General features: G+C 49.5%; 1 long non-coding RNA gene across 5 annotated transcripts; it reads right to left on the bottom strand.

Annotated features, from left to right (window-relative positions):
• Positions 1–3,247: 3,247 nt before the first annotated feature.
• On the bottom strand, positions 3,248–13,547 carry LOC111768042 (uncharacterized). 5 transcript variants are annotated; one of them, XR_011426298.1, is made up of 3 exons: positions 13,229–13,547; positions 7,220–12,392; positions 3,248–6,728 (listed from the first exon to the last, which is right to left on the bottom strand). It is a non-coding gene; the product is annotated as an uncharacterized lncRNA (long non-coding RNA). The 5 variants fall into 5 exon arrangements; XR_011426299.1 differs by having other exon boundaries at positions 3,249–7,537; positions 7,766–12,392; XR_011426297.1 differs by having other exon boundaries at positions 3,249–6,017; positions 6,502–12,392.
• Positions 13,548–27,960: the final 14,413 nt, after the last annotated feature.

Below are 27,960 nucleotides of genomic sequence, written 5' to 3' on the forward strand. Positions count from 1 at the left end.
AAATCTTCTGAACCTTGGGCTTGGTAAGGAGTTGTTAAACTCGACACCAAAAGCACAATTCATAAAAGAAAATAATTGGTAAATTGGATGTCATCAAAATTTAAAAATTTCGTTCTGTGAAAGACCTTATTAAGATGAAAAGACAAGCTACAGAATGTGTATTAGTTCTCTGTCGCTTCCATAACGACCACAGATTTAGCAGCTTAAAGCAACACCCATTTATCATCTCACAGCCTGTGGGTCAGAAGTCTCGTAGGCTAGTAGGCTGGTAGGCTCGGCTGGTTTCTCTGCTCTAGATCCCCCATAGCAGGAGGGTCGGAGTCTTTTCTAGAGGCTCTGATGATTAATCTGCTGCCAGGATCATTCGGGTTTTTGGCAGAGTTCAGTTCCATGCGGTTGTAGGACTAAGGTTCCCATTTTCTTGCTGGCTGTTGACCCAGGGTCATTCTTAGCTTCTAGACATTTCCTGCATTCCTTGGCTCATGGTCCCCCTCCCTCTGTCCTCAAAGTCAGCAATGGTTGATTGAATCCTTCTCACACTTTGAATCACGATGACCTCCTCCTCCCCCTCCCGATTCTTCTTCTCCTTCTCTTTCTCCTCCTCCTTCTGCTTCTTCTTCTTCCTCTCTTTCTTCTCCTTCTTCCTCCTCTCTCTTTATTTCCTGCTTCCTCTTCTACTTTTAAGAGCTCATGTGATTACACTGAGCCCATCCACATGACTAAGGATAATCTCTCTGTTTTAAACTCAGCCACTTAGTTACTTTAATTGCATCTGAAAAGTCTCCTCACAGCAGTACCTAGATTAATATTTGATTGAATAATCAGGCAATGGGAGCCTTGGGGGGATATCTTTAAAATTCTGCCTATCACAGACTTGGAGAAAACCAAGCATATTTGCAAACCATGTATCTGATAAAGGACTCATATCTAGAATATACATATATATATATATATATATTTTTTAACCCTCAAAATTTAACAGGAAAAAAATCCAATTAGATAATGGACAAAGAGATGAAGAGACATTTCACTGTAGAGGATATACACACGGCGTATAAGGACACAAAAAGATGTTCAACAGCACTAGCCCTTAGAGAAATACCAATTAAGACCATGATGAGATATCACTACATACCTATCAGAATTGCTGAAACAAAATTAGCAACAATACCAAATGCTGGTGGGGGTTTGGAGGAACCGGATCTCTTATACATTGCTGGTGGGAATGTAAAATGGTACAACCACTTTGGAGAACAGTTTAGCAGTTTCTTAAATAGCTAAACATACACTCACCTTATCATCCAGCAATTGCAATTATGGGTATTTATCCCAGAGAAATAAAAACTTATGCCTACACAAAAACTTATACACAAATTTTTATTGTTGCTTTTTTTTAATAATAGCCAAAAATTGGAAATAATCAAAATGTCTTTCAATGGGTGAACGGTTAAACAAAGTGTGATATAACCATACTATGGATATATTAGGGTTCTCCAGATGATCTAGATACAGATGTAGACATAGGTGATATAGATGTAGACAGATGAGAGAGAGAGATCTGAGCAAGCACCTCAGCTGGTCATGGTTCTTTACCTGATGGAATGACCCAAACCTTCGTTCCTGAAGGGTCTGGGTCATTCATAGTCCTGCCTAGATTGGGTTGTTGTAGTTTTCCGTTGACACTCACAGACCATAGTAATACTAAGAGATACCCTACAGAACCCCCTTTACTCCGGTTGGACTCCTCCTTACCTCCTCTGTTGAGTAGGAATCCAATTTTCCCTTGGTAGTCAGAATCAAATCACCCCAGCCAGCAGAGTAACTCTCTTTTTCTCCTGTTGAGTCAGAGGCATGAGGAGCCCAAAGTGGCAGGTGGTGGTCTTAACTTCCAGTTCAATGGAATCATTGTCGTGTCTCCCAGTGGAAGCATTCCTCTCTTTGCAACTAGGCCAGCAAAGCATATGGTCGCGGAGACAGGAAGCAAGAGTTTTGCTCCTGAGTTTCTAGGGGTAACAGGGAGTGGTGTCACTTCCATATCCACCCCTTGATCCCCAGACTCGTGAATTCTGGCTGTAGGAGAAATACCACTATATACTGGATGCTGACTTAGAGCGTCTACAGCCTCCTAGAGAACCTTTCCCCAGCCCTGCAAGGTATTGCCACCTCGCTGGCACTGTAACTGAGTCTTTAAAAGGCCATTTCACTGTTCTATCAAGTCAGCCAGATAGTGCTTCAGGATGGACGGAAACATGGTAAGACCCATGAATTCCATAAGCATGAGCCCATTGAGACGCTTGACTGCTGTGAAGGGAGTTCCTTGCTCAAAAGCAATGCTGTGTAGACACAGAAAGACAAATACCATATGATTTCACTCACGTGTGGAAGATAAACAAACAAACACATGGATAAGGAGAACAGATCAGTGGTTCCCAGAGGAGAAGGGGGTGGGAGGAGGGTGAAAGGGTTAAAGGGGCACATACGTACAGTGATGGATGGAAACTAGACTGTTGGTGGTAAACACAATGCAGTCGATACAGAATATGAAATATAGTGATGTACGCCTGAAATTTACACAATGTTGTAAGCCAATATGACCCCAACAAAATAATTTTTTAAAAAAAGCAATGCTGTGTGGAACACCGTGAAGTGGATAAGGCATCCTGTAAGTCCACGATGCATGGTAGTTTTGGCAGACACATTGTGTGCAAGGAAGGCAAATCCATGCCCAGAGTAAGTGTCTGTTCCAGTAAGAACAAAACCCTGCCCTCTCCATGATGGAAGGGGTCCAGTGTAATCAGCCTGCCACCAGGTAGCCGGATGATCACCCCGGGAAATGATGCCACATCAGGGACTTAGTGTTGGTGTCGGCTGCTAGCAGCTGGTCACTCAGCATCAGCTGTAACCAGGTCAGCTTTGGTGAGTGGAAGCCCGTGTTGCTGAGCCCATCCCTGCCACCATGACCACTTTGTTCATCAGCCCATTTGGTGATGACAGGGGTGTCTGGGAAGGAGGCTGACTGGTATCCAGAAATTTGGTCATCCTATCCACTTGATTATTAAAATCTTCCTCTGCTGAGGTCACCCTTTGGTGAGCATTCACATGGGATGTAAATATCTTCATGTTCTTTGCCCATTCAGAGACATCTAGCCACACATCTCCTCCTGGATCTCTGTCACCAATTTTCCAATCACGTTCCTTCTGAGTCCCTGACCGTTGGCCGCAGCCCATGAATCAGTATATAATCGCACATCTGGCCATTTCTCTTTCCAAGCAAAATGAACCACCAGGTGCACTGCCTGAAGATCTGGCCACGGAGACGATGTCCCAGGAAGGGCTGTAGAGCTGCAGCTGTCCACTTCCAGGTGCTTCCTGCGTATTGCCGGAACCATCTATAAACCAGGCCCAACTCTCCTCTGACTGTGGGGAACTCCCCATGAAGCCACAGGCACAGGCTGGGAGAGAAAAGGTAGTGTCGCAGGAGTGGGAAGCGTGGGCACCTGAGCCACTTCTTCATATAACACGTTTGTGCCTTCAGGGACTGCTCAGGCCCTCTCATGTAGGTACCACTCCCATTTGATGATGGAATATTGCGGTGCACATCCAAATTTATGACTTGGTGGGTCAGATAATACCCAGTTCATGATGGGCAGCTCAGGTCGCATGGTAACTTGGTGGCTCATGGTTAAACATTCAGTCTCTACTAAGACCCAGTAGCAGACCAAGAACTATTTCTCAAAGAAAGAGTAGCTATCTGCAGAGGATAGCAGGGCTTCACTCCAAAATCTGAAAGGCCTGCACTGTGATTCACCTAGAGGGGTCTGCCAAGGCTCCCAACAGCTTCCCTGTCAGCCACTGACATCCTCCATCACCATTGGGTCTGCTTCATCTTATGGCCCAAGTGACGGAGCAGCGAGCGCAGCAGCCTGGACCCATTGCAGAGCCTTCTCTTGTTCTGGTCCCCACTCAAAACTAGCAGCTTTTTGGGTCACTCCGTAAATGGGCTGGAGTAGCACACCCAAAGGAGGAGTATGTTCCCTCCAAAATCCAAAGAGGCCCCCTGGCCGCTGTGCCTCTATTTTGGTTGTAGGATGGGCCAGATGCAACCTTCGCCTTAGAAGGGCTATCTCAACATGCCCCACACCACTGCACCCCAAGAAATTTCACTGAAGTAGAAGGCCCCTAAATTTTTTTTTAGTTTATTCCCACTCCCTGCCACACAAACATTTTACCAATAAGTTTAGCGTAGTGGCTACTTCTTACTCGCTGGGTCCAATCAGCATAAGGTCATCAGTGTAATGGATCAGTGTGATTTCTTGTGGAAGGGAAAGGCGATCAAGATCTCTGTGAACTAAATCATGACACAGAGCTGGAGAGTTGACATAGCCCTGAGCTAGAACAGTGAAGATGTGTTGCTGGCCTCGCCAGCTGAAAACAAACTACTTCTAGTGAATCTTACGGACAAGTATGGAGAGAAAGGATTTACCAGATCAATAGCTGGACACCAGGTACCAGGGAGTGTTTTAATTTACTCAAGCAATGAAACCATCTGGCACAGCAGCTGTGAGGTCACCACCTGGTTACACTTAGAATAATCCACTATCATTCTCCAGGATCCATCTGTCTTCTGCAGAGACGAAACAGGAGAGTTGAATGGGGATGTGGTGGGAATCCCCACCCCTGCATCTCTCAAGTCCTTGATGGTGGCACTAATTTCTGCAGCCCCCTGGGCACGTGCTACTGCTTTTGGTTTTCCTTGGTAGAGGTGATTCTAGCGGCTTCCACTTGTCCTTCAGATGTAATCAGATTAGAGAACTAATTCCAGAAACCCCAGAACCAATTCAGAAAACTCCCTTCAGTTTCTGTTCTTCTAGGAAAACTCTCAGCACCAAAATCTATATTAGTCAGAGAAACAGGACCAATAGGATGGAGAGAGAGAAAGCCGATTTATTTTAAGGAATTGGCTCACGCATTTGCAGAGGCTGTGAAGTCCAAAATCCGCAGCTAGGCTGGCAGGCTGGAGGCCCGCAGGAGAGTTATGGCTGCAGCTCACATCTGAAGGCAGTCTGCTGGCAGCACTGTCTTCCTTGGGAGAGGTCAGTCTTTGTTCTTTTAAGGCCTACAACCGATTGGATGAGGGCCACCCACATTATTGAGAGTAATCTGCTTTACTCAAAGTCTACTGACTTAACTGTTAATCTCACCTTAAAAATATCTTCACAGAAATATCTGGAATAGTCTTTGATCAAATGTCTGGGTCCCATCACCTAGCCAAGTTGACACATAAAATTAAGCATCACAGTAGAGCTCTGCTCTGCAAGAAAAAGGGATGGACTATTGGTACATGTGACAACTTGGATGGGTCTCAAGGGAATTCTGCTGATAGAGAAAATGCAGCCTCATAAGGTCACATACGGTATGATTCCGTCTTCACAACATTTTCAAAATAATAACAACAGACATGGAAAACAGATTAGTGGTTGCTAGGCGTTAGGGACGGTGGCGAGAGAGAGGAATGTGACTGTAAGGGGGAGCGTGAGGGGATCTGCGTGGTGATGGGGCTTTTCTGTATTCTGATTGTGGTGGCAGTTTCAGGCATCTATGCGGTAGAATGACATAAAACTATAAATGCATGTTGCACCAAGACCAGTTTCCCGGTTTGGTATTGGACCATAATTCTGTAAGACAAACTGTATCTGCACTATCTTTGCAACTTCCTGTGGATCTATAATAAATCCAGATAAAAGTTTTTTAAAAAAAGAACCAAAAGGACGTATGGCAGAGTCAACATGCAAATTGTCAACAACAAACATGTATTCCTCTTGAAATCATACCAGCTTTTTTTTTTTTTAAAGATTTTATTTTTTTTCCTTTTTCTCCCCAAAGCCTCCCGGTACGTAGTTGTATATTCTTTGTTGTGGGTCCTTCTAGTTGTGGCATGTGGGATGCTGCCTCAGCGTGGTTTGATGAGCAGCGCCATGTCCACGCCCAGGATTCAAACCAACGAAACTCTGGGCCGCCTGCAGCGGAGCGCGCGAACTTAACCACTCGGCCACGGGGCCAGCCCCGAAATCATACCAGCTTTTTTTCTTTGTCTTTTTGTTTACAAAAATGTCCAAAACTTTTCCCTTGAGAAGGAATTTAGACACATCCCAATTAACGCCGTGAAACCTGTAACTAACTTTGGAGGAAGCGGGTAAGGGCAGACGACTGCCTGACCAGCGAGCACTAGGATGCCCTCCGCCTGAATACCACGCAGCCACAGAGGCGGCCGAGCCCCCGGTTGCCAGGGCCCTGAAGGACAGTCGGAACCCCTTGCTCTCCTCCTCATTCTCTCCCTAAGTGACCTGGGGTTGCGGGGGCGGCAGCGACGGGCCAATGGCACACAGAAAGCAGTCCCTTTGAACCAGAATTTGGTTTTTTCCATTTCCTCACCTTCATAATACAAACTATTTCCTCTCCTTTCATTTCTATCTAAACCAAAGTCTGTAAATAAATAAGCACCTCTGTCTGCGAAGGCCACACCAATCCGTGTTAACAGCTTCCATTCGTGTGAACATCTTAAGCCCACGGAGATGAGCAACTCCTCCCAAAGCAAGTTATTGACAACTGTTAGTGATGACGACCGAAAAACACGCGTGCGATTTATTTTTGAAGCCACGTAGATTCATTTAAGCTGAGCTTCTAGTTGTGGGACTAGACTGCATTCAAGTTACCTCTCAAACGGTACTCTAAAATAAGATAAGAACCATACAGACAGGACTTTAGGGGAGCCCAAAGGAATGCCAAACAAGAGGTCAGCAACCGATGGCCTCCAGTCAAACATGCAGGATAGGTTGGGGATGACACGCCCAGGGCCAACTCATGGGAAAATGGTCCACAGCAATGAGCTTTCCCTATAGTGTCCCCAGTCCCCTTCTAGCAGTCTCACCTCCTGGTTGCCTGTCAAGATCCTCCTCCTCTCTGACTCTGTCAGTCAGGCGTTAACTAATCTCGAGGGCTCTGCCCCTCCTGTGGGGGCTTCCTCCCCATCTCCCCTTCCTCAGGAATGAGTAAGCAGGGTTTGGCTGGCACCGCCTCGTGCCTGTGGTTGTTCTAGCTGACTCCCCAGACCGTCCAGGGTACACAGTTCGGAGCTTGGATACAATTCACTTACCATTAGATCATATTTCCCTCTGTCATTAAATATTCTTGGAAAACATGACTTTTAAAGGCTGCTAACCTTGCCAGGACCATCTGCCTACTTGATGTTGGCATTCAAGCTGGCAGACTTCCTGTCCTCCTGGTCTTGGACCCATCCAGCGGAGAATGTACACCCACATGTGTCTGTTTGCTGGCATTCCAGGTCATGCGCTAGGTCCCCACAAGGCTACTGCTTTGAATCTAGGCTTCTAAATATCAAAACATGATAGACATAGGGGCCAGCCCGGTGGCAGAGTGGTTAAGTTCACACACTCCGCTTCAACAGCCTGGGATTCGCAGGTTCAGATCCTGGGCGTGGACCTACATACCACTCATCAAGCCCTGCAGTGGTGGCATCCTGTATACAAAGTAGAGGAAGATTGGCACACATGTTAGCTCAGGGACCATCTTCCTCAAGCAAAAAGAGGAAGATTGGCAACAGATGTTAGCTCAGGGACCATCTTCCTCACACACACACACACACACACACACACACAAACATGACAGACATAAAAAGAAGGGGAAAAAACCCCTACAATAAAAGTTATTGAGGCCCTGAAGTTCAAGCCTTTCAGCCCAAATTTACCTGCCCTTGAGATATTTCCATTCAGTTTAGTTCAGATAGTGGAGGAGCCAATGAACTTTCTTTCCTACAGCAATGGTGATGGACATCCAGCACGCAGGCCCAAGAAAACGATATGACAGGATCCTAGAATATAGATACTTTAAAAAAAAATTATATTTACCACACATAAGATATATTTATGAAGCAGATGCCCAATACAACATAATAAAAAAGTACTTAGAATATAAAGTATTTAAAATAAGGCAGTTTTCTACCTATTTAAATAGACACTGAATATTAAAATTATCACCAAGCTCCTCGCCTCTCAGCAATTTTTACGAGTGAGAGTCAGCTTTTTAAATCCGCAAGGCAGTGGTCAGGTAGAAACCTCCTTCACGTGGTTCCATCTTCAGACAGGTCTGAAAAGAGAAGGGCCTGTTGCTCCCCTGCCTGGAGCACTCATTACAGATTATGAGAGAGTCAGACCAGGATAATAATGGCCTTATTTGTCAGGCATGTACTAGGTCCCAGGCACCGCACAAGGCATTTTCATGGAAAACTGTTGCCACCCCTTCCTGGCAGTATTTTGGGCCCAAAATGTAAAGGGGAGGGCTGCTTAGCCGCATAATGCAAGAGCTGAGATTTAAGAGTCCAGAACAGAACGTGCAGCCAGTAAACAATATCCCAAAGCCACGGTCCCTGAGCCCCCTGCCCTCTACATGGGTATTTCAAACATACGAGAAACCCACCACCCTCTCTGTCACTGGTTGTTCCCGAGAGCTGTCTCGCCAGCTTCTGCTCGTCTCAACCTGGTGCTGCCGGTAGACCTAGACAGACACAATAGGGAACATTGGCAGTTCCCTTCTCTCTGTTCTGTGGCAGAGTGTGTTTCCAAAGGTGGCCACAGGAATACGTCCCCACCACATGCTCTTCCAGAACCTTCCTCAAGAGGTGGGATGTGATTCCTTTCCTCGAGAGGCAGGCTTGAGACTTGCTTATGACCAAAAGCATGCAGCTAAAGTGCCACACCAGGTTTCCAAAGCTGGGTCATAAAAAGGTGAGGCAGTTTCCATCTTGTGGTTGGAATCCTGAGCCCAAGAGAAGAAGTCCGACCCTCTGAGGCTGCCCTGCTGAAAGAAAGCTCAGGCCTCACATAGTTGTTTTGGCCAACAGTGCCAGCCGAATTCCCAGCTGATGACCAGCATCAACTTCTACAAATACAAACGAGTCTTTGGATGACTCCAGCCCTCAGCATGGCATCAACACCAGCCTTTCCATCTGCGCAGCTGAGGCCCCAGACTCAATGAAGCAAAGACAACGCAGCTCATCAGATGTCTCTACAACAAGGACATGGAAGGCACACTTGTTACTAAATGCTGTCACTTCTAAGAGTATTTGTGATAAGTCAGTGCTCAAGAAAACTGTGTTTCCTTGAAATCTTACAGCCCACACGTGAAAGAAACTTGATGAAAATAAGGAATAAGTGGCCCAAAAGCTGCAGAGTTCCTAGCTCCGTGAAAAAGCTGGATTGGAGAATGTGGTTGGTCCCAGAGGCCAACCTGGAGGCTCCGAGCATCACCACCCAAGTCCAGGCCATGGACCTGCCGGAGGGGAGGCTGGGTCTGCTGCGCACTCTGTAAAATGCTATGCCTGGCCCACAGGTCCTGCAGATGGCAGGAAAGAAATGGACTGTGAGAGAGAATGAGTCTACCCCAGAGATGCTTGTCCTCTGGAAAGGCAGCAGAGAGCAGCCCTGGCCATACCTAAAGGAGTGAGATGATAGTGGTGTGCACGTGGGTGAAAGAGAACATTGATGAAAACAAAATGGTGGCCACCCTTGTAAATGCGGCTCAACATATTCAGGCTGTCACCAGTCTCCCCAGTCAGACACGACATGGCTTCTCCCCGGGGGGCAGGTCAGTAAGTTGGGTGGAGAAAAACAAAGCGTTCACCCCAACACTGCCAGAGATGGGGGGCAGGAAATTGCCTCCCCTCGAGGTGGCCTTGAGAACAGGGGAAGGAAATCCCCACACGGACACCATGTTAAAGGATTTTAGGTACTGTTGGTCCACCGTTCTCTCTAAGACATTGTGTTAAAGTGGTTTTCACGACTCACTCTCTCCTGAACGAGTGGGCTCACAGATTCTTGGGAAGGGAGACCCAAATTAGGAGGAACACCTCCCACACGTCCACAACTCAAGGCCTCTCAACTGCTCAGAGCGGGAGCACGTGGCTTGTGCTGGGAGGGTCTGCACTGGGCTTCCTGTGCTCCTTTCTCTTTCCTGAAGGAAGAGCTCTCTGAGGACAGAGCAGGCCTGGTGCTCTCTCCCCCAGCCACACGCTACTTGGCACAAAGTGAGAACTCCTTCTGGTGGAGCGTTGACTATGGCCGAAGGGAAGATGGCGGTCATTTGACACAATGGGAGAATAAGGGGAATGCACTGCCTGTCACTAGGAGGAAAGGGACAGTGGAACACACACAGCAAGGCTCGCCCCAGACACACCTTGGTTTCCTTGGAAGCCAGTTAGACAGAGGAGGGGGCGCCATCAGGCTGCTTTGTGGGGTCTCCTCTCCTCCTGTTTCCTCTTCTGGGCACCAACCCTCCACGTGTTGCGCCCAAGCCCATCTTAGATGGGAAGATGAGGCTGAGCAGGTAAGCGGAAGGCAAGCGTGTTGGGGCAATTATGCGTCTAGAGCTACCGCCAGATGGAACAACAAAAACCAGGGACTGGACTTTTTAAATAAAAGAATAAACACTTCTCTTCTGTTGGCAGTTTCTAAGGGCCGCCCCTCCCCTGTTTCCCTAAGAAACACCTTCAGGCTCCGGGCAGGTGACAGCAGCTCCTGTTCAGACGTCTGATCTTATCTGTTACCAGCAACAGCTTTGTCCTTAGAGCCTGGTCCAGTTACTCATGTGCAATAGGTGCTCCATCCACGCGAGTGAATCAAGGGAACCCTAAGTAGCTCATGTGGATTTTAAGACCCTTGTCCACCTCTCACCCTGAGCCTCCGGGTCTCAGGGTTTTCATGGTCCCCATGAGCATGACAAATGCCTCCGGTGACCAGGTCACAGAGCCATCTCTGCACGTGATGAGTGTGGCCAGCAAGGTGGACGTCTCCCCACCTAGCCTCATCTCATCCACGCGCTCAGAAGTTGAAGGGGCTCCCAGCACCTAAGAGAAAGCTCAGACTTTCAAAGCTGTCAGCCTTTGCATAGCAGCTCCTTCCGGCTTCGTTGGCTGGAGTGAGGCCACCGGAGGCCTCTTGACCACAGGCTCCCTGAGTGTGGAATTGCAGCTACTGAAGGAATCTCCCACTTGCTGCAAGGGCAGCTTCCAGCACATGCTGGGCCTCATCCTGATGAATTTTCAGCCTCTGGCAAATACATGCTGGAGAGAACACTTTATCCACAAGCCACTTGTTTCGTCATTTGCATCAGCCGGCTTCCCCACCATTGCCCAATTGCCCAGGGTTCCTGCAGGCCCCGCTCCAGCCCTGCTTCCCACAGGCAATCCACCCGTTGGCGAGGGCAGGGCAGGGGCCCAGGAGCCCCAATCTGATCTACTCATTCATTGACAACAGCCCTCTTGCTTACACCATTCCACGTCCCTCCAATAATCACATATGGGGACAGGAAGATAAAAGATAGCCTGTAAAGAGACGAGTGACGCATTGACAGGTGCCCCCCTGCACCGCCTCTTTCCTCCCAAAAAGAAGAAAATGGATTCATCCCACCAATGAATTAACTACTGTGTACTATGCACGTTCGAGGACTGGGGACACAGCAGGGAAGAAAGCAAGGGGGACTTGCAGCCACTCTTTCTCCCGGTTGTACCACTGGCACCTCCTGGAGAGCAGCTGGTTGCAGTGCTGTGCCTGCCGTATCCCTCAGACATGACCTCTGTGACATTCATCTCTAATATCCTAGAGTGTCTGACTCATCCAGCCACCCTGATTCTTCCTGCCAGCTGTGGTGACATGGCTAGGCAGCAAATCTTGGGAGCTCCCAGCCACAGAGGGAAAAGTCCAAGCACCCCACAATTTCCAGGGGACCCTGCAGCCTTGGCTTGGTGGCAGACAACTGGGAAGTTACACGCTGGGCAATCACTGGCAGCCCAACCACCTGTGCTGCCAGCAGCGGATGAAAACCCTAATCCTGCCGTTCTCCGTGACTAAAGGTCATGAACATAGTTATAATGCAGGTACAGTGAGGACAGGCCAAAAGGAGGACATCTGGGGCCACTTTTAACTCCTGGTAAAAAAGGTCTATGTTTTTCTGGCAGGTCCCAGCCACTTCCAGTCCCAAGGCCACGGGTTCAAGCTGGCACCTTCCTTCTCTTTCATCCCTGCAAACAGAGCAGACTTGATTGAAGCCAAATATTCTCATTTCTGAAGGTCTTTTCAGTAAAGCCTGAAACTCATCCTTTCAGGTCTTAGGACCCGAGGGAAGCAGCCAGCACCTGCAGCCGGGGAGGCGGGAGGTCCTGTGCATCCTCAGGTCCTGGAAACACAAGAGTGTTTCCATGCCTGGCTGCCTGGCCAGGTGGAAAGACGCCCCAAAGCAGCGTTTGGACAAATGCGCTGCTTTTATTTCCATCCCAAAGGCTACGGAACTCAAGGTGAGAGCCGTCAGCCCATCCAGGTGGCCTGTAAAAAATCAAAGCCAAGGTCAGAGCACACGTGCTCCCTTCCACGGGGGGCATTCGCTCCAGAGGGCCCTGCGAGGGCAACAAGTGGGCAGCTCAAGTCCATCGCCCAATTGATTAATCCAAGCTCACTTTCCCTCCTCAGGAACCTCACAAGGATCTGAGGTTCCAGGCCTGGTCCTGGTGCCCAGGGATGCCCTGTCTAAAGGGCTTGCTGGCTACTCCTTATTTTCAGTTATCCATTTAGTGCCAACCGAACCGGGGCTGCCATGTGACTACAGTAAGCTGTTAAGAGCAGGGCAACACGGTTTCAAACAGACACCCAGGCACCTGTTTTTCTTGTTAAGTAAAAACAAGTTAATAGTCACAGCAAAACCATGAAAGAAAACCGCAAGTGACCTAAGGATTTCTGACTCACCGCCCAGCCTGAGCACTTGGTGACATTCCACCAAAAGCCATCAGCCACCTGCAGCGGCACTGAGAACTGCTGATCAGCAGTCCTTTTGTCTCCTAACTCGGGTAATTACCCATGTGTGCCTGCTCCCAGATGGCTCTCGCCTTTAGATTAAAAAAAAAGAGAGAACAACAAAAAAAAAACCCACCTTCCCCCTCCGAAGCCCAAGTGACTAAGAAAAGCTGGCAGGGACCCTCCCTAGACCATAATTGTGGGAAACCTCTTGCAAAACAGTTTTTCTGCAAGATAAACTGTGTCTGTTCCCAGCAGCCAAGTGCCACACCCGCAAGAATGGGTGAGAGATTTCCTCTAAGAAACCTCGAGAAAACATCGAGAATGCTCACTCCTCTGTGCCCTGGGAATAGATGTGAAGAGTTACTTACACCTTGAGAAAGATACTCTTCTTTTTTCTTTTGTTGTCTTAAAAAAAAAAAAAAAAATACAGCCCCCAGGATGGGCACCACATACACACGATTCTGGAAACTGGGGTTAGTGAGCTCCAACTCAGTCCTGTACTCAGTCACCTCCCGTGAGCGGAGGGTCTGCCACACGCCAGGCACAAGTCAAGGCCCTTTCCTTGCTAGCTGGGCCAACGGCCACAAGCCCAGCTGTCCGAGAGCACAGGGGCCAGCCAGGCCCCACAGCCATGGCAGAAGAGGCAGCCAGCATGCAAGTTGCCACGCTCTGTGTCACATAGCTCAGGTCGCATGGTCACACCCGGCGGGAACTGGGCCCGGGCCACCAGCCAAAGGCTGCCTTCCTTGGGCTGGACGACAAGCTCAGTGGGCCATGAAGTTTCCCTGTCGCCGAGCAGTGCCCTGGGGAGGACTGGAGCCCTCTGACCCCATCAGAGTCCTCCACTCAGGGTCTGACAAGAGCATTGAGGTCACAGCAGGGGCAGGAGAATGGACGGCCCCACCGCTGTCTGCCCGTGGTTCAGCACTGCCCGTGGGCTCTGCAGCCTCCTTTCCCCCGCCTTGCTGTACCCTGCGCCCGGCTGGGCTCCCTGTGAATCCCCAGACCACCCAGACGCCCAGAGAACACCACTGCTCCCTGACAGCTGACGGTGGGCACAGCGCTCAGGGCCTCCCAGCCAAGTCAGCTGCTAGGGATTCAGAGAAGACACAGAGGATGGGAGAATGAAGGGGCTGCCTGGGGTGCCACGGTGAGGAGGGGCTGGGGTTCCAGACCCCACGTGCAGGGGCTGCGCTGCATCACACCTGTGGTGTAAGCTCCATTTGAGGCCACGAGAAAACCTCTCTCTGTTCGTGGAAGAATCTCTCCCTCGAGGGTCTCTCCACCTACTGAAAGTCCCTCCTTAGAAGCATCCCAGGGACTCTAGGTGGTTGGTCTCTGGTCCCCTTTTGATTATTCTGTGGGATGAGGCACAAGAAAGGAGATATTTATCCAGCCCCTTCCAAGCTTCTTTACTGCATCTCCAATACAGGACCTTTCAATGTAGGATCACAGCCAACTTAGAGGTGGGAGTTCCCTGAGCCCATTTTACAGATGAAGAGCCTGAAGCTGGGTGAGTTCACGTAAGGCTGGCAGGGCCACGCAGGCTGCGGTTGGAGCACCAGCTCAATCCATGAACATCAGACACAGCCGCCTGTTACGTTGTGGCATCACACGCTGGCATGCACACTGTTTCTTACTTTCCTGCTGGCACCCGGCCGAGGCCAGCACCCTGGAGAAAAAGGAGCCTGGAGGGTCTAATGCTTGACCCTCTGCCCCAGGGTGGTCCTCAGCCCGGGGCGTCTCCGGAGAAGGTGGTGGTGGGCGGTTCAAAGCAGCTTTTACCCCCCGGGAGGACGCCTCCCTGGGTACCGTCTGTCCCTTCAGGTCCCTGTCACCAACACTGGCTGGTGTACAGCTGGCTGCACATGTCATGTTTTTAGCTAAGACATTTCTACAAATCTTTTTTATGGATATTTAAAAGAAAGAAACCTAAATTTGAGAATCTTAATGTTCCACTTCTGCATCAGAATCTACGGCATCCCTGAGGCTCTGAACTCAGCAGTGAGCAGGATAAAAAAATCCTTCGAACCTGAAGGAAAGAGGAAAACCATCTCAGAAAACCAACACCCTTCTCTAGACACCCTCCAGATCGCCTGCCCAGAGCCTACACACTTAGAAGGACGTGTAATGTGACGACTGCGGCAGTCCCTGCAGGGAGCGTGCAGCCTGGGCCTGAGTGTGCCCAGGACACGTTGGCTGTTGATCAGAAGCAGAGAAAAGCCAGAAGCAATAACAGCCAGTGCCCAGGAGTCTGTCCACCCACTGGACATTACTGCTTGTCACAACGTGGGTGATTTATATGACTTTTACCTAATATACAAAGTCTTTAAAACCTGGGTGCTCTAAAGGTGAAAATAACAAGCCTTTTAATAAAGACTCTATGAAGCCCAGAAAGTGTGTGGCATGTTCTAGAAGCGTTTCTTCCCAGGTATCATATTATTGTTGTTCTTGTTCCCACAGGGTGAGTGGGAACAAGGTAAATTCTTAATATTCCTTCACTTTCTTCCTCCTTTTTGGCCCAGAGCTCTTCAAGTAACAAGTCAAATCTCAACCTCTCTCTCCACCTCAGGAATGAAAGGCAGCAAGTGAAATGCAAACTGGACCCTTTGGACACCTCCACCGTCCCCAGCTGAGGGTGCTGACAGGTGCCGCCAGCCTCACCCATCTGCACTTGGAAGAACTGTTCTGGAAAGCAATTTGGCAATCTGGGTGGAGGGCCTTGAAAAAGGAGTTTATACCCTTCTACCTGGCAATGATCCTCTGGCAACTCATTAGCAAGAACGAGTCAGAAGCCTGGATTTATTTACAAAGATGTGCACTGAAGCTTCACGTATAGTTGTAAAAAGTTGTAAAAAGTCCATTTGTCTCCCAACATGGGGATGGTCAAATAACTTACAGGACATCCGCAAGATGGGAGAAACAGCAGCAATTTCAAAATGGTGTTTTTCAGGGCTATTTAATGATGCGAAACACAGTTAAGCTACAATATTAAGTGAAAAATTAAAGCTATAAGCTATAACTAGTTATATACACAACGAATTCCAAAAGTACAATAAAATCACACCTATGTGTGTGTATACATATAACTGGAAAGAAACATAACAAAATGCCAAAAGTTGCTATCTCTGCCTGGTGAGATTATGGTTCTTTTTTATTTTCTCCTTTGTGCCTTCATTATTTTCTACATGCTGTGTTTATAATTTTAAAAAGCCATTGATCAGAAATTTCCACCAAAAATGACAAGAAAAAAATGTTCCGTCGTTAACAGCACAAGTTTGGAACCATAGGAAAATTCCCCATGTGGAACTTCGGTTCCATGCTGCCCTGGTCAGTCTCTGCCTCGGCGGAGCCAAGCTCGGCGTGCGGTGCCAGCCTCCCATCCCTGTTTGCAAGAAACAACGGGGCAGGAGCTAAGGCTGGGAGGCAAAGGACTGCAGTAATGCTTGAAACGCACCCAAAATGTCTCAGCTCACCTGACTGAGAGCATCCACTTGTTTTTCGTGTCTTTCAAGATTTTTTCAAGGCTGTAATGGGTTAAAGGAGAAGGTTGTATAATTACTCTGTTTACATTGGGAGATTTAAGAAAAAAAATGTATCAGGTATAAACCACAGGATACATGAAGGTGCCGAAGATGCTCATCCACCGCCACGTGGAGCATGACGATGACCACAGCCTCCCTGTCCCGCGACAGCTCTGATCCATGGGCAATTCCACCTGCAGCGTTGGTGGAAGCTTCTGAATCTGCCCGGGCTGCAAGAGAGAGGAGGCCAGACTGACGAGCCCTTCTCCCGCGGAGGCAGCCAGCAGGGCGGGGCAGGTGTGTCTTCCCTGGTCAGCACCTACAGAGCACCGATCACCTGTCCCTGACATGGTGGCGTGCGCCTGCGTCATCATCCACATGTCCCCAGGGCTATCCCATCTGTCTTCCTTCAGTATCTCTTCAAACGATTGGTCTGCAGAGTCGGCCAGACCTCGTGGTACAGGGGGCGTGAAGGGTGGGCTCCTGCCACTGCAGGACAACGTGACGGGCGCCCTCGGCCTCTGCTGCTCTGTGGTGCCAGGGTCTACAAATACAACTCTGACCGCTGCCCTTCCAGACTTCGGAATTTGAGACAGTTACACAAGATGGTGAGTGAGGGCTTTGAAGAGTGCAAAAGCTGTGTATCTGCAAGTTATTTTGATTTTCTTTTTAATTTTTTCAAGCCATAGAAAACAGTAAGCCTAAGGATATAGTCATTAGTGACTGCAGATAAGAGTTGATCAGTTCCTGCCTCAAGCGAGGACGCGGGATGGGGAGGAAGGGATAACAGGAGCTCAGAGGAGTCCCCTCTCCTAAGAGGAGAACCTGGGGGTGGTGGAGGGCAGGCAGAGGGAGTGGGGAGGCTTGGGTCAGCTAATGACAGTGGTCCGGGGGGAGGGCAGAGGAGAGCCAGGGCCTGCGAGCACTGTTCTGGAGAACCTGGCAGGGAGGACACCGGAGGGAGGAAACAGAATGGGGATGCCCAAAGGCCGCTGGGGAGTGCGCGCCTGAGTGACAGAGGAAATGATGGAAGGCTCTTTGTTGTGTGCTCCACGCCCCCAGCATCCTGTAAGGATTTCAGACGGTGGGTTTGGGACCGGAGCTTCTCTGGATGCCATGTTCCGGGAAGCTAGTGACAGGGCTGAGCTGTGCGACGCTGCCCAGGGCTTTCCTTCCTCAAGCACGTAAGGCGCAGGCCCTGGTCACCAACGTGCACTGTTGTCGGCAATGATTTTCACCTCACAGCGCTGAGAGCAGGAAGGACATCTAGACCCGTATTTCCCACTCTAGACTCCCATCACCACACACAGGGGGTCTGTGGTCCAAAAGTGGGTGGAAATGCTCGCTGGACGCCCTGAGCACTTTTCTCCCTGCAGACATCGTCAGAGCTCTAACAGGCTCGTGAATTCTGTGAGTGAAAGGACACGGAGGGCGCGTGCTCCCGACACACTGGACCAGAGAAGCTTTTAGGTGAGACGCCTATCAGCATCTGGAACACCGTATCCTGTTCTGCATTTTAAGGAAGAAGAAAGAGAAGCAGAAAGGTTGAAGGACCTGCCCGAGGTCACGCGACCAGCTCACTGTGAGTCAAGAGCAGCCCGAGACCTGTGTCTACCCCCTCCAGAGGCACCTGGCCCGGGTCTCCTGCCCACCCGCCCAGGTCACCTCCCAGCATTCCACCGAGTTCTCCTCATGCACCTCCCTTCCATATGACCCCAAACACAATGCTATGAGGGTAAATTTTGTAACTAAACCTTAAACCATGAGTCCCACTGCTAAATAGACGTGTTGATCACATATCGTTTGGAATTACACTGCAGCTCGCCTCAGCACTCACTTATGTGATGGGCCCATCCAGTAGGAGCTGACAGAATAAGAGAATGGAACCAAAATGGTGGGTTTTAAAACCGCTGAGGAATCCCCGCTCACTCTCACCTCAGGAAACCATACATCACTCCTCTGCCATGGCTCACGGTAAGACGAGGACAGATGAGAGCCCCCTGCAGTGGTCCAGGATGGAGGGCGAGCCCTGGAGGGCAGTGTTTTGTTCAGCATCCTTGAAAGAAGGCTGTTTGCTGTGAGCTTTTTTTTAAAAGCTTGTCTGGGCATAATCAAAGTACCAATGAGCTTGTCCTCTCCCCATCTCTCCTTTTTCTTATCGGCACCAGAAAACCAAAGAAATCATGATCTTTCCTTGTTGGACAGAAATAAATTTCTGAGCTTCTTGTTGCTTCCATGGGGGCCCTCGGACTTAGGATCACCAACCTCTAAGATGAAGAACGCAGGGAGGAAAAAGAAAAGGGTCCTCGACTAAAGTCAAGGATGCAGCCATAAGAGAAGAGGAAAGACAGGGCCAAGAAGAGGTCACCGCCCAAGATGTTCAGAGGCAACATCCCCCATCAGAGTACCTCACCAACCTGCCCACCTCCATCCCCTATGGGGGAGGCTGCGAAGGGGGGAACTAGAATGCCTAGAGAAGGCCACTCAGCTGGTCACCTTCAGGCGAGAGCAGCCTCCTCCCACAGTGGCCCACTGTGTGTGGCACCAATGTCATTCTCCGTGTGCACGTGGAGTGAGGAAGGTGGGTGCCCCCTTGCAGGCGGACGTTCTTGGCCCCTCCCGGATCGGGTTAAGTGCCTGTCCTGGGTATCGCCACAGATAGAAATCCTGAGCTGACTTCTACCCAACAGCCCTGACTGTGTGCGTCAGTGAGAGCTGCTGTGGCATTCCCTCCCCATATCTCCTGGGCTTACACGTTAATAGTCAACATCACTCTCACCAAAGGTTTGCCACGCACCAGGCTCTGGTTAAAACACAGTCAAGCACCAGCACAAACGTATGAGGCTGGCACTCTTATCAACCCGTTTTAGAGATGAGCAGACTGAGGCATGGAGACTTTATGGTCCTTGCCCAGGGTCAGATTGGCAAAGTCAGGCTCCAAACCCTGGCAGTTTGGCTACTGAGCTGTGTTCTTAACCACTCATCACTCTGCCTCTCAAGAAATGTGTCATCAATCAAGGCCGTCAGAAACCAACTTCTTACAAAGTATTTCTAGATACTCGGCCTCAGGATCAGGAAGGGGAAGACGCAGGAAAGAAATGATAGAGAAGTGTGGGTCAGTTCCCACAATAGTGATGGCTAGGATGATCCTATTTGCATAACAACTATGCAAACACCACGTGGCACAGGTACAGAGAGCGCTAACCAGAGGGATGTCCAGAGGACATGGGCAGTGGGGGTCTCCGGGGCTGGATTGCAGCTGAAATTGACTCTCTTCCACGCCCTTTCCTGTGTTTGAATGATTTCCATTTACAGTGAGTATGTTTTGCTTGTACAGAAATCTTTTGAAAAGATCCTGTCCTCAGGGACCCTCTGTGAAGTTGGGGCCATCTATGATAAGCTAACGAAACGGAAAATGTAAGAAGCTTGCCTTGACCAGTGAGGAAGGAAGCCCCATGGCAGTGGCGGGGTGGCTTGCAGAGGACTCACAGAGCAGGTTAGACCTGTCCGGGAACCCAGTGTGAGCAGGGTTTGCACCAGCAGAGGCCGGAGATGGCACCGTGCCAGCTGAGTTCAAGAGGGCATGAGGTGTTTCTAAAAGGTGAGTTAAGTGGAAAGTAGGTTTTGGTATGTTGTTGTTTTCATTGTACTAAAAACGTTCGCAACATGCAAAATAGCACATCACTCTCCTTTTCTTTTCTCAACCGCTAGAAAACTGTACACCGCCCAGCCAGGAGTTTTCCTTGGAAGGTCGGGTGTGGTCAAGGTGTGAGACGAGGCCCTCTCAGTGGTGGGAGAAGCACGGGACACACACCGCTCCCTTCAAACCGAAACAGCCCGGAGGAGGTTCTGGGAACGAAAACCACAGTGAGTCAGCTTGGGGGAAACGTGGATGAAGTCTTCATTCCCCTCCTAGGACTTGAAAAGAACTTTCCAGGGAAAGGAAAAGCTCAACCCCTCCAAGTGCAGTGGCCACAGCTCAGATCACATGAGTCCTAAATGAGTCCTAACACAGTCCTCGGGCAGCCACCTCCGACCCCCTGCCCAGGCTGGCGAGCGCCCAGCAGACCTCTCCCCCCGGGAGGAGCTTGATCTCACAGCCTACCCCACTGAGGGCCCCCCCGCATCGCCTGGTCCCTTGCACCCTGCTTGTCAGAATGGAGAGGCGGCCAGCACTATTTGGAGACAGGAGAAGTGAATGATGAATGAACGAACAGCCACCAGTCACATCTGTCATCACTATGTTTAATAAAGAAGTTTCTCGATTCATTGAACTCAATCTGCTAATTGTAAAAAACACTCTCCAGGGGCTGGCCCCGTGGCCGAACGGTTAAGTTCGCACTCTCCGCTGCAGGGGGCCCAGTGTTTCGTTGGTTCGAATCCTGGGTGCGGACATGGCACTGCTCATCAAACCACGCTGAGGCAGCGTCCCACATGCCACAACTAGAAGGACCCACAACGAAGAATATACAACTATGTACCAGGGGGCTTTGGGGAGAAAAAGGAGAAAAAAAAATAAAATCTTATAAAAAAAAAACTCTCTCCAAAGTTGTAAAGAAGTATGTGTACAGCGATGTGGGGGGAAAGGGCAATATGAGACAATATTGCCCAGAGAAGTGGCTCAGAAATGCACCCCTCCCCGTCCTGCGCTAAACCCTAATTAGAGCCAATGACTCTGAGAACCTCTGAGTGCACGGCAGAGAGCTGAACTCTGTAACAATGATCTCACGTCGTCCTCAGCGACCCCACGATGTGGCTTCTGCTGTCATCCCAACTGACCAACAAGGAACCTGAGTGCCAGGGAGTTTAGGAAATTGCCAGTGGTCACCCAGCAGCTAAATTTGAGTGCAGGCCAGGCCGACTCTGAGTCCTTGGCTCTTGGCCGCCCCACTGTCCTGAAATGTCGCAGCAGACTAACTCACCCTATTGTCAAGTGAAAACAGGACCAGCCAGATGCCCAGGCTCAACTCAGAAAGAAATCCAAGCTGGAGGGGTAGCTTACCTAAGGATTTGTCACTCCAAGTCAGTGGCACGGCTGGGAATGGAGGTGGACTGCGCAAGGTGCGGTCCAGCCCCTTTTCACCAAAATGTCAACGCAGACCCTCGCAGACTTTGCGAACCACAAAACCAATGGTGTCTGCAGCTCCCGTGATGCTACAGCAGCTCAGGCTGGAGAGAGAGAACAGAGAAGGAGAGAGAGAAGGGGTGGCGAGGATGGGGCCGACTCCGTCTCCCAGAGCCTGGTCCAACTGGAACGGGCCCTCCACCAGCTGACTAGGTGCCCTGGGCAGGTTTAAGAGCTTTAGCAGAAGCGACGAGTGCATGGCAGGAAATGCCATGGGTCGCTCAGGCATCTCAGGTGGAGGTTCAGGGGCCCCCTGTCTGTGCTCTTGGCTCCCCACGACTCTGCAGTCTCCTAGAGCCCTGCCAGCAGCAGCCACCCTGCAGCCCAGGCCACCTTCGGGGTCCAGGACCATCCCTGCCTTCACCCTAAGCATCACCAGTCTTGTTTCCTCTTGCTAAGGATTCACAGCCCCAGGTCCCTGGTGTAGGAGGGCAGAGGGCAGAGCTCTTTGCTCAGGGAGGAGGCACTTCCCTAAGACACAAGGTCTTAACCCAGGCCCAGGGGCTCTAAGATGGCACGCGAGCTGTGCAGTTTCAGAGCATTTTCATTGGGAGCTGTTCCAGTGCTTCCCTTGGGTTCTCAGAGAGCCCTCCCGGCTTAGGTGGCTGAGTCTTGGAGGAGAGGGAGAGACATCTTAAGGAATAACCCTCTCCCGGCGCCACAGCGAGGCTCTCAGAGACCCAGGACAGCAGCCAGTCACAGCAAAAGATGAGCATCATTCCCAGCAGCTGCGATTTCCAGTAGTTTCCTTCCCAGATGAGAGAGGCCAGCCCTGGAAGGGGACCCTCTTTATTCTTGTAGCATTATTTTCTTTTTATTTTTTCGTTAAATAGTCAAGTAATAGATGAGTCCTTACTCGTGCAAACCTTACAAAAGTCTAGAGAGATACGCTAGGGCCTGTGCACACCCATAGTCGTGCTGTCCTCTTATTCCAGTTACTCCGGGAGAGACCAAGCTGACCCCAGGGTCCAAGCTGTCTGCAGACAGTGGAATCCAACAGGCAGGAGGCAGAGGGAGGCGAGAGCCTGCACAGGGCAGCCGGAGGATGCCAGGGAAGGCCTGATGGCGGAAGCAGAGAAAGCCCGATGGCAAAGGCAGGGAAGGCCAGATGGCCGGAGGAAGAGGATGCTGAGAACACGCCCAGGCTCAGGCCCCTCAACAGCCCCTTAGCACCTTAGGAATTAATTACCCGATTGCTCCGGGCAGAATCCAGGAGGTGGAAGGAGGCCGCAGGCGATGTGTGGAGGCCTGTGGAGCAAGGAAAGCAGCGTTTGATGCGGAAAATCAGCAGAAGCCTCAGAGGATGCATCTTGCTATTTAACACTCACTATAGCTCTGACCGCATATGAAGTTTCCAGTCCTCTGATAGAAGAACTTGGTTACGTTAAGTTTATCAACAGAGAATAGTTAGGTGGTGAAACTATTTCAAGAGAACCTCTGCATTCAGGACAGTCTTACATCAATCTAGCAGCTTCATTTAAAAAAAAAAAAATCGAAGTATATGAGAATAAAGCAATGCACAATTAAAAGCAAAGGCAACTTATGGTGAAAAAACATCAGAAAAAAAGTGAAGAAAAAATCAAAAACAATCCTAAGACTCCCCTAACGTTCCTTGAGTTTGCATTGATCTAGATTTTTTTTTTCTTGCATTGTGGAAAATGTCTTCCAAAATTGCTTCGCTAAAGGATGAAGGACGTACAGGACGGTTTTGTAAAATTAAAGATTGATGAAGAAAAATTGACAATAATAAAGCCCATGGCGATGAAGGAAATTAGCAAACAGTGACGACACGAATAAGGACTTTTAGCTGAAATGTTAGGAGTGGAGTTATTAGGACTAGAAGTCTGCGAGAGAAGTTGAAGTTTTCAGAGTATGTGCTTTCTTCATGTCAGAGTCAACAGAAGTCGTCAGTGTGGGGATTACCTTTTGTTTTCTGAGGTATTTCAGATGGCAGGGAAAGTACACACTGTGTGTATTACGTAACAAATCGTGTTTTCCAGGATATCTGAAATTCCTGGGGGAAAAAGTCTACCGATTAAAAAATTCAATTTCTCCTTTACTCTCATCCTTTGTCAATGGTTTAGTGGGCAACCTTCCAGAACCACATATATTTGCATACATTTCTAATAAGAATTTGCTACCTGTGTCATTCCACAACTTGCATTCCTTATTTAACCATTTGTCATCAAGATCTTTTGATCTGCTTTTTTAATAATATGCAATAAATGAAGCCACGTCAACAGCTTCACTTCAACGCTGGCCGCCTCCGCTGGATCGCTTACCAGAACCCTGGGAGGAAATCAGAATCTGCAGGTGTCTGGGGTGTGGGGGTCACGCCTGAGGGCTGGGGCCAGGTTTTAGTTCAGAAATGACCAGAGGAAGATGAGAGGAAGCCAGATCACTAATGACCCCTCTTCCGGCCAGATTCTCTCTAACTCTCTTCAGGGCTGAGTTAAAGGTTGATGCTTCCAGTAAGAGCCCAGACCTTCCCCAGGGAGGTCTCAGCTGTGTGTGCCCCATGGAGACACCAGAAGGGGTGAGTCTGAGGGCACAGCCGGGGGGGCAGAGCTCCCGCAAAGGAAAGTCCTGGCCCCTTGCAGCCCACCCTGCTCTGAACACCGCACAAGGCTTTGCAATGAGTCCATCCTGGAAGCGTTTGGCTAGAAGACTTTGATCTGTTCATTCACAAAATCCAAGAGTCAGATGAGGCGAGACAGGTAGGGCTGGCTGTCTAAGACTGTGACCTATGACCCATAGTCAGACGACTCCCCTCAAAAAACAAAAAGTGGTTCGCCCCCTGATTTCAAAACCCACTCCTTTGCGTGAGGGTCTGTGTTCCCCTCATCCCTCCTCTTTTTGTCCCTGGCAGTGGTTGCCCGCTGAGCACGTCTACCTCAGGCCATTCCCCCTGAGTCACCATCCACACTGAGCCCCTGCTCACTCTGGGGTTGCTAACCAATTTGGAAAAAAGAGGTGGAGCTGGGGTGGCCCAGTCCCACACCCTCCCTGGCTTAGCCAGCTGGGGGCTCACTGCTCCTCCCGTGTGGAAGCTGAGGCTGGGGACATTCTTTTCTCCATCAGGGCTCCACCCAGTTCTTCCTCCAAGGGCCCATTGCACCATCTCAGCCTGCCTACCGTGGAACACTCCTCAACAATAATAATGGCCTCCAGATCCTAGAACTCCCTTCCCATGAGCCAGACCCCAGGCTCAGAGCTTTCCACAGCCTTGTGGGGCAGGCATATCATTTCCGTTTTCCAGATAAGCAACTGAGGCCCACAGGCACAGCCAGTGTTCCAGCCCATGCCTCTCTCATGACCAAGCCAGGAGCTCGGCCATGTTGCTATGAGGCCTCCCTAAAAAATCTACTCCTTCAACCACAGAAACTACAAAGTCCAGCTAGCCCTTATCATGTCACGAGTTACTTTCTTCCTTCTGAGTAACAAGAGAGGACTATGGAAACACGGGATCTGCCTTATTTACTGAGTCCACAGGTTCCAAAACAAGGCCTCATGGGACTCAGAAAATATTTAACTGAATGGATTGCTAGATGGATGGGTAGGTGTTGAAGGACAGGAAACTAGGTGGGGGAGAAGAAATGTGCTAGAATAAGGTCAAAGAAACGTTCCCTATTCACAGTGCTATCTGCCAGAAATGTGTCTTGCTGGTTAGCAATGTCACATGTGCTGACTGCACTCTGCCTTCGTTAGTGGAGGGGCATTTCCAGTCCACTTCCAATGGTTTACTGACAGCCAGGCATGCATGCTCGGAGTCCAGATGGACACACAAGACCGTCCTTTACTTCATCTCAGGCTAAATATTCCAACTCTTACAGAATCCACAGGGACAGGGGCTGGAACCCGCCATCACCCTCACCCCAAGACCTTTGAGCCAGGCTCCTGTGGTCACCCTCTCGTGGGTGATGGGGGAAAGCTCTTCTTTTGTTCCCCGTGGCCCCTTCCCCGCTTTGGTGTGGTCGGGTGGGGAGGGGGGAGGCCCTCACTGTGGTCTGGCCTCAGGGTAGAGTAACCACAAGACAATCAGACTGTCGAAATTAAGCTCACCATAGCAGAGTTCCTCTGTGCTCTGATGGTAAATGAGCCTCTTTGCAGTGTTGTCATGGTTCAAAAATATCCCCTTGTGTGTGAGTGGTATGTGTGTTATAGACACACACATGTCGCCCTCAGGAAGGAGTAAGGAAGGAGAAAGAAACCAGTCCCACTGCATTTTCAAAATTTTCAAAATCCGTTTGTGTTTACTATGAAAATCCGCATTCTGGAGCTAAACAGGTGAACTTATGTCGTTATTTCAAAATGGCAGACCCCATCCCCATGCCCACTAGGGTAATATTTTCCACCAAGCTGAGTCAATAATGTAAAAGCAGGCCCATCTTTTCATGAGGTAAACAGCACAGTACGTTAGAAACACAGCATCCGGGGCCGGCCCAGTGGCACAGTGGTTAAGTGCGCACGTTCCGCTTGGGCAGCCCGGGGTTCGCCGGTTCGGATCCCGGGTGTGGACATGGCACTGCTTGGCAAGCCATGCTGTGGTAGGCGTCCCACATATAAAGTAGAGGAAGATGGGCATGGATGTTAGCTCAGGGCCAGTCTTCCTCAGCAAAAAGAGGAGGATTGGCAGCAGATGTTAGCTCAGGGCTAATCTTCCTCAAAAAAAAAAAAAAGAAAGAAACACAGCATCCATGGCTATGTCTCCTGGTAAAGGCACGTTGTAAAAAGGAGCATTTTAAATGAGACCCAGGAGGCAAATACCTTTAAAAGTCGCAAGACTAAGAAAGAGAAAGGCATCTACACAGAGCAGCCTGTTCCACGACTCCCTCTAATTTCAGGACAGACCCACTCTCAGATCAGAGTCTGTCTGTGAGCTCAGAGCACCCCGGACCCACCCTACCTGGCCCAGCCCTGCCAGCACTCAGCTGCACAAAATGGGTCCACTCCTCAAACTCCGCTGGGGGCGCCCAGTTCCGTCACAGCTCCCCACTACCCTCAGGCCTGGCCAGGTACTTCAGGGACACTGAAGGCTCGCCGACTTGGAGTACAGCTCAGTGCCTCAGTTTAATTTTTCTTACGGATGATTTTTTGTAATGTTCGGTTAATGGTTTTCGAAAAACAAGAACCACTTCCAAAGGTTCTTTGAAGGGAAAGCTGTTTCAACTTTGGACCTGAGGAAACACAAAATACGACAATTTCTAGAATGCTGTAACCTCTCTCCTCCCTGCTCCCAATCACCTCAGAGATAAAAGGATGGTCCTGGTGAGGTGGACCCCAGGACGAAAGCACCCATGGATTTCTCCCATCTGGAACGATGAGACTGCCCAGAGGAGTTTTTTCTGGTATGACACTGAAAGGACACGGAGTTGTCCTTCACCCTTATTTGCAACTTTTGGATAACATGTTTCAGTCTTTTCCACGCAGGCTTTCTTGCTCTCATTTGTCTCCGTATCTCTAGCGGGTGGGTAAGGGAGGTGAGTTTTCCTTGTTGGCCCTTAGGGAAAAATTAAGCCACACGGGGGAAATAGTGATTTGCAACCTCGGTGTGAATTGCATACAAAGCTAGAGCTGCAGCACAACTGAGACCTCCAGGGGGCGCCAATCTCACAGAAGCCAAGGGCATGAGGATTATAGGGTGGACCAGGACCTGCATTGCTCCACACAGCAGCTCTGCTAAGACCTTGCATCTCCTAAGATGGAAGATTAACTTACCTCTCCCACTTCCCAGCCCGGTGCCCTGCCCCACAAGCAGACTGCAAGATCAAGTTTCGAGCCCCTCATACCCCGGCAGAGAACGCGTCCTGGCACTCATCCCCCAATCTTAATTACACACTTGGTAGGCACGGGCCGGGACTTGTTGCTGGATCGTAGTCATCATGTTTTTAAAGACAATCTATTGAAAGAAAACAGGAAGTGAATGAGCAGAGCAAAACGGCTGGTCTAACTTGAGTTGATAGAGTGACATTCTTTCTCCACCGTTTGAACAGTTGTCCATGAAAAATGCATGCTAAAAAATAGAACAAGAAAAGAAGTAGGCTGTCTTTTATCTCTATTCTGTGACGTTGACATCGTTTTGTAGGTTTGGGTTTACAAAGCCAGCACAGGAGACGTTTTATCTCCTCTGTCAAGGCATCATTTTCAAAATACTAGAAGCTTGGCTCTCCTACTGTCATAAGTATACTAAGCACATTTATTCAACCCATGAATGAGGGAACCAAGAGGATGGTAAAGCTGGGTCTCAGAGCATTTGAAGAGCAGAGATGGATAGTCAGTTGGAGGAAAAATGCTGAAATAAGTTCGCTAAGTGTCTGATTCTGTTCAGGCTGCTAGAACAAAACATCACAGACTAAGCAGCTTAAAAACAGCAAACGTTTATGTCTCACAGTTCTGGAGGCTGGCACGTCCAGGATCATGACGCCAGCAGATTTGGCATCTGAGGAGGGCC

The sequence above is a fragment of the Equus caballus genome, chromosome 15, assembly GCF_041296265.1.
Source record: "Equus caballus isolate H_3958 breed thoroughbred chromosome 15, TB-T2T, whole genome shotgun sequence".
NCBI lineage: Eukaryota > Metazoa > Chordata > Mammalia > Perissodactyla > Equidae > Equus > Equus caballus.